Source organism: Dermacentor andersoni, chromosome 4 (assembly GCF_023375885.2).
Source record: "Dermacentor andersoni chromosome 4, qqDerAnde1_hic_scaffold, whole genome shotgun sequence".
Lineage (NCBI taxonomy): Eukaryota > Metazoa > Arthropoda > Arachnida > Ixodida > Ixodidae > Dermacentor > Dermacentor andersoni.
In genome coordinates this window covers 87,096,113-87,103,363 of record NC_092817.1, presented here as the reverse complement: position 1 = coordinate 87,103,363, position 7,251 = coordinate 87,096,113, and positions in this window count along the sequence as shown.

Sequence of the window (7,251 nt, the reverse complement as noted above, 5' to 3'; positions counted from 1 at the left end):
GTTTCTGGGCATATAACTTTCTTCTCTTTATCCTTCCTGCGCCTCTTTACCTGACGAGCGCAGAAGTAGAAGACAGCTCCACTACCGTTCATTTTTAAGTGGATCATTCTTAGTTGAATGATGTAGTTTATTGGAGTGGCAAAGCTTTGAAACTATCGTCGGCGATTATTTCACAACATTTTGCTGTCTAGTAACGAAACACGAACGTCATGAGTTGCAGAAAATAATAAAAAAGATGAAATTTATAAGTTGATTACGAGCGATTTAGCTTCCATCTCGCTGGAATCTATGATTAATAAAGTGAGAATGGTAATACATTTGCTACAATAAACGCACACTTACACGCATATACACACCTACATATGCAGGGTGTCCCACGTACCTTCAGCCAAGATGTTAAAAATAAAAGGCGCGTCGGAAGCGAATTGAACCGAACGCATACTAGTCGCACTGGTCTATAGTAACTGAGGCAATTTCTTGTTTTCCCCGTAGCTCACTAATTAATTAAGTTAAATTACTAAACATTTTAATTATTGGCTGAGGACCCTAAGTATATTAGGCAAATTTGTAGAGCACCTTCAGAAACGACCGGTCGAGTTATTTCCAGTAAGATACGTCTCACGTAGCCTTTTTTTCCTGGTTGCAAAGAAAGCCCGCAAAATATGAAAAAAAAAAAAAACGCCCTGTGACGGAGTGAGTGAGTGAGTGAGTGAGTGAGTGAGTGAGTGAGTGAGTGAGTGAGTGAGTGAGTGAGTGAGTGAGTGAGTGAGTGAGTGAGTAAACTTTTATTGGGTTCAGCAAAACGCTATAAAACGTGCACCCTGCTAATCCCACGATGGGACTGACAGGTCTAGACTGCCGGCCCGATAGCGGGCGCCCTGGGCGGCCAGGATTTGGTCTTCAAAGCACTCTTCCTAGGTGAACTTCGGGCCAACGATTCGCACTCCCAGAGCATGCGAGACAAAGTAGCAGCCTCACCACAGGCCACGGAAGAACAATTCGGGTAAATCTCAGGACATATGCTGTTAACGGACGCCGGATTGGGGTAAGAGTTAGTTTGCAAGAGTCTGAGCGGGACCGCGTGCGGCCTGCTTAGCTTAGTATGAGTGGTTGAGCAGCGGTATCGTGCTGCTCTCACGCGTGCGTTAAGTGAACAAGGTCAGCTTCAGACTGGCGACAAAAAAGTGGCAGGGCGTTCTTTATCTCCCCAGCAGCTCTCGGCCAGCAACATGCAGTGGCGTAGTCATGCGACGAGAGCAGACCTTGTTCAGCGAACGCACGCTTGGGAGTAGCACGACACCGCTGCGCAACCGCTCCCTCACGTGGCTTTTTTTCATATTTCGCGGGCTTTCTTTGCAACCCGGAAAAAAGGACGTGAGACGCATCGTACTGGAAATAACTCGATCGGTGGTTTCCGAAGGTGCTCTACAAATCTCCAGGGGCGTAGCCACGGAGGGGGGGGGGGGGGGGGGGGGTGTAGGCTTATGGGGCTTCAGCCTCCCCCCCGAAATTTTTTCGTGCTGTCCATGCACCGCCGACCAAAACAACCCCCGGCGCAGGAAATCATCCTGGATTTTGTCTAGAATGTCTTTTTCAAGCTCGAAAAGACATTTCACCGCGAACATAGCGAACTTGGGCTGGATTTGGCGTCAACGCCCATGCACCGGGAGTCACATAACGCAAGGAGCCCCATCTGAGCGCAAAGATTCAAAGGCGTTTTGATGATGGCGAACGGGCTCACCGCGGCATCTCGCGGAGGCCGCGGAATCTACGGACCACATGGATGGCAATTCCAAAACTTTATAGGTATTTAGTTCTCAAACTTTTCATGTGAAAGGTGCGTTCACATTTCCAAAGTCGTGCTTTAGTTTTTCAATTCCGGAACATTGCGGGCGTAATGTTCGCATAAACATTTGACACCAAGGGTGCGATCTTGTACGCGTTCGAAAATCGAACGGAGGCGGTCCGTTCTTTCCGTCGCGAAATTGGCGGTCCGTTCCGTTGCGTTCGTCCGATAGCAGACGACACTGAATGATTTACAGCAGATATCACTTCACAATTGACGTCATGGCGTTCGTCACCGTTCAAACTGACCAACCGTGTGCGGCTAGGTGGAACGGACCGCCTCCGTTCTATTTTGGAACGCGTACAAGATCGCACCCCAAAGGTGCATTGAGTTTTCTAAAGGCGTCAATCGGACCATACGACGAGACAAGCCAAATCAACACACTATCAGACAAGTTGACAAAACACGCAGCGAGGTCCGATGAGACGAAGCGTTGTGGTGGTTCATTTGCGCCGTCATGCCACATGAAAAAATATAGAAAAGCGGGGATGAAGCGCGCCGCATTCCGTCGCGCGCAATACATCGGGGGGAGTGGAAGGAGGGAGGGAGGGAGGGCGTGACTTACGGTTCTGTGATCTGTGAATCTGGGATTGCGCAATATGTTTATTAGCCTTGTTTGACGCATTATATACAGTGACTTCTTCTTAGATACGTTGATTTATTCGAGACTTATACGTATATGTAAATATCTTGTAGCGAGGTCTTGTGTATACATGCGGTGAACTGTGTATCCAGTGACGCTTTCTTGCCCTTTATCAAGCTGTAGCTTCGCATTTGTATATTCCATTGTATCTTCGTATTTCTCATGTACGAGGGCGAGTCAAATGTAAGTCAGCCTACCCACCTCGCACAATAATGGTTCGGTTCATTATCTGCGAGGCACGCGCGTAGAACACAGGCATCTCTCATTTACAAAAGTGACACGCAGGTGTGAGGATAAATGATCTTTAAAGCTCTCATACAGTAGGCTGAACATGGTTGCGTGACATTATGGATGCTTCAAAAGTTTAACGGCGTGGTGCCGTGAGGTTTTTGATGGCTGAAGGTGCTTCCCAAAAATAAATCAGTCGCCGTATGGCTGCCGCGTACGTTGAAGATTGCATTTCATTGGCCACTGTGAATCGTTGGAGCAAACCATTCAAAGGACGTGAAAGTTGCAAAGACAATCCAAGACCGGGCCAAAGCCAAGACCGGATCAGGCAATCACGCACAACACAATTTCAAAGGCTGATGAGCTGATTAGAGAAGAACGGAGGATAAGCGTCAATGAATCGGTAGGACGTGTGAACATCAATCACGGTTCGGGCTGATGTAGTTCTAAACTGCGTATGATATTTTGTTTACTTATTAAATAGACAAAACATGGAAGCATTGATATCAGTTATTTTGGGCACAATTTTTGGGACATACGAGTATACTTTTTTTATGGAAAGATACATATTTTACTTGTTTTGACAGTGCGTAGGGTTCAAGAATTCGTTTGCAGAATCTTTGGCAATGACTATGCAGTTATTATGCATGTATTTTATCACTCAATAAATTGTTTAAGGAGGAGGCTGACCTGCAATTTACAAACTTACTTTGCAATTTTTACAAACAATCAACCAAAGCAATGGTCTCTTTTTGTACACAAAAGTCCTCTTTTAACATGTGAAATCACTGGCAGGAACATGTATTGACAAAGAGAGCTGCTCGCAAATCATTTGACGAACTTAACTCTACAAATACTCATCGCCATGCATTATCATTGAATATTAAAAAAAAACCACAAGAACAAAAACAATATGCATACAGAAAGCTTGGCGATCTTTCTTTACTTTGTTTAATCTGCTTTTTCAACAAAAGAATAAAGTACACGAAGTAGGGCACATGGACATGGTTAGCATGACATGTGATTGTTTTCCGCATGAGATGTGATTGATTACAAGCATTCCCGGCCATCCTAGACCAGTCGGGCCTGTCGTCCTTTTCTGTTGTCCCGTTTTACTGGTGTCCAGTACACGCTCTTGCAGCAAGATTAATGAAATACCGAATCTATGCATCAACGCAGTCGAGTAAGCAGCTGCTCAACATCACAACTACGCTTCGCAATGCAAAATAATTTCAGCACTGCTTTAACATGCTTCCTAGCCAATCAGCATCGTTCACATGTAAGCGACTTGTGGGAAATGCAGTGCAATGTGTCATTGCCGTGTTGATGTAAGCAGGACTACCAAAAAAAAACAGGAAGCTTTTGGTTCACTCAACGCCGGCGGGCACTGGAAGTACATTTTTTATATGTGTGCTGGTTTTCGTCTGAGTGTTAAGCAAAAACACTTTCATATCATCATCTTGCTCTTTCTTTCCTCTTTCCCTCGCCTTCTTTTTTTTTATTGAAGTGAATGTTAGGAGAGGTTGGCGTCTTAATGGTGGCACCGGCTACTCCTTGTCACTTTGCAAACGAAACAAATTCGCGTAAAAAGGGAGAATAGCGACACAAAATATAACACTCAGTAGAACACCGGATCAATAAAAAATATACAGTCCAGCAGTACATGAGTAGCAAAGTTCTGTGCATTTGTTCAGTCCACCTCGACTTTTCCTATCTTCCAGTTCTATGTTTCTGCCTCCTCCTTTCCGAAGACCAGACAGGCGTTGTGCCCCTTCCGATGGCAATTGCCAACCTGCTCATAGCTCTCCCTTTACTGTCGATTCTATATATGTTTTCAAATGAAATAATAATAATAATAATAATAATAATAATAATAATAATGGGCAGCGTTAATTAGTTTCGTAAGATCTGTATTTATTATTATTCCTTTGCAAAGGGCGTACTTCGGGGAGAAATCGGGTTTAAACCGATTCTCATAAATTTTGTTCTGAGTGCGAAAATTGGGAATTATCAGGTTTTACCCGGAAACGAAGGACGGGACTTGTATCCCTTCCGCGTTTCAATTAACACCGACGGCGCATTTCTACAAGCAGTCATGGCGTCTTCCTTAAACTAAGGGGAAAGCGACATAAACCTTAATCAACGAAGATGCCGGTGTGTCCTAAACATCAGTTTACATAAAATAAAAAAAAAACGAGAGGGGGGGGGGGGGGGGCGTGGCTTTCTTTCTGTTTCGAAACCCTGACGTCGCGAACAAAACTTGCGAGAACAAGCTCAATCTTGGCTCATAGAGATGGTGTCGCCTTGTCTGGCGACAGCGTTCCAGCGTGGGTGCCCGCAGCTTGGAATTCTGTAGGCGTGTGAAGCGCGCCGCGTAACCTTGTGCTTCCAGAAAATCTTCAAGCCCACGAGCACTTAGAGAAATTGCGAGCTGTACACGCACCGTTTCTACCGTGCGCGGCATCCGAAGATCACTCGAAAATGTGGAGCGGCAAGAGGAATCTGTCGAGCGAGAATAATTTGGCACCACTAAAAAAATTATAATGTAGTACATGTGTCAGCCTCGCTACACGTTCCACTCAGTGGTTTTGTCCCACTGTCGTTTTCTTCATGTACCTGTGACATCGATATTTGCAAGAATGCACTGCTTGACTGGTTGATGTGACATAGAGCTAGTTTTGGGGCACAAAAAGGAGACAACAGAAAAGGTAAGAAAAGATAGAGCGCTCACTATGAACTTATGTTTATTAAGGCGACAACCTTAAGCGGCTCGTTGCAATGGCTAATACCCGAAAAAAAGAAGAAACAGCGTCTGGTCCAGTGAAACATAAATAAGTAGAGGAATGGTACGAAAAATATCATCAGCAAAGGCTCATACCCTAAAGAAAAACATGATCTGGAATGGCTCATACCCCGGTAAGCAAGCAAGGATGCGATGACTGTTTATGAAGACACGAAAAAAAGAACGAAGTAACGAAAGAACGAAAATAAAATAGGAATGACTCATACTCCCGTAAGCAAGCACAGATGCAATGGCTGTATATGAAAGAAGCAACGAAATAAAGAACGAACGAAAGAATAAAGAAAGAGAGAGAGCAAGGACAGAAAGAACGAAAGGAAGCAAAAAGACGGAAAGAAAGAGAGAACGAAATGAAGAACGAAAAAGCCTTTGGATAGTGCATTACGTGCTCGCATGTGTCGCTGGGGAGATCGACCTACAGTGCAATATGTTTACTTAACACTGCAGCTCGCTACGTCTTCCAAGAACTCCGACCCCTCCCATCGGATAACTTAATCCATTGCCACGTGTGCAGCAGGCTTTCGCCTTCACGTGTTACAGGAGTGTAACATGCTGCAGATTTTACTTGTTTTTGTAATATTGCGCGGAATGTATAGGTTAGCAACTACATTGGGAAAGGAAGCCATGTTGAAGGGCACCTCTTTTGGAATCTATATTGTGCGTTATGTGTAGACGATGTGTGACAGTTTTATTTGGACGACGTCACACGTTGTCGTCACAATGCGTGACAACTACACATCGTCTACACAATACGATGTGTCACATCCTCTACATCGTCTATACATGCCCAGTTTTGTGTTTATCATAGTTATTTTTTGCTTTAACCAGTCGGTATGGACCCAGGTTACAATAGTTTTGCTCTTCTGATGACGTTCTGAGACTGCGAAGTAGTTCAGGAGTTATGCAAGGTGCTCCTTAATTCCAAAGTCATAGTAAGGGTGTTCTTTAATAGTAACTTTATGCTACGTATCTCACTGAGGTGAGTTGTAAAAGTACGTAGATGACGTTAAAGCTTCTGCTCAATATTAACTCTTCTTTCGACTTGTTTTGCAATGTCTACAGCTCTCTTTTCTGCCTGCTTATGCTCTGCCCTTATTGATGGTCCCAGTACACGTCTTCGAATTTATGAGGTGCATTAGCTCGTTCTGTGCCTTCAGCAAAAAGCAGCGACGCACAAAAGAGAGCACTTAGTTGAGCTCGCGTTCACACAGTGATAGAGGGAATACGAAAAACACGTCTTGAAGGCTATGTAAAAGATGTGGAACAAAAACGACGGCCCTGGTCTCTGTTCGTAAATTTCGTCTTTCCTTTATCTCATTGTGATGTTGCGCATGATGTTTCGCATTTACATAACATCACCCACTTTAATCTTCGCGATGCATATAGCAGAGCAAATTGAAGGCTCTTTGAAGGTTGCATAGAGTTAACGAATATTGGGAAAGAGGCGTCTGGCGGGTTGAAGGCAGGAAAATATAACGATGCAGCAGTTTTGAAGAGATTCAGGCAGAACCACATCGCGGAGCAACAATACTTTGATTTGGGCCAGTTGGTTCATCTTGACAGACGCGCTAAAGACGAAGACGAAAGGAACACATACCACAGGATTGGCGCTACTTGCAACTGGCGTTTATTACAAACGATCATCTATTTATCCTCTGCGCATCAGGTACATGCATGCACTCATCATCATACACACAAAAGATTGCAAATGAATCATATCATACCCACAATTGT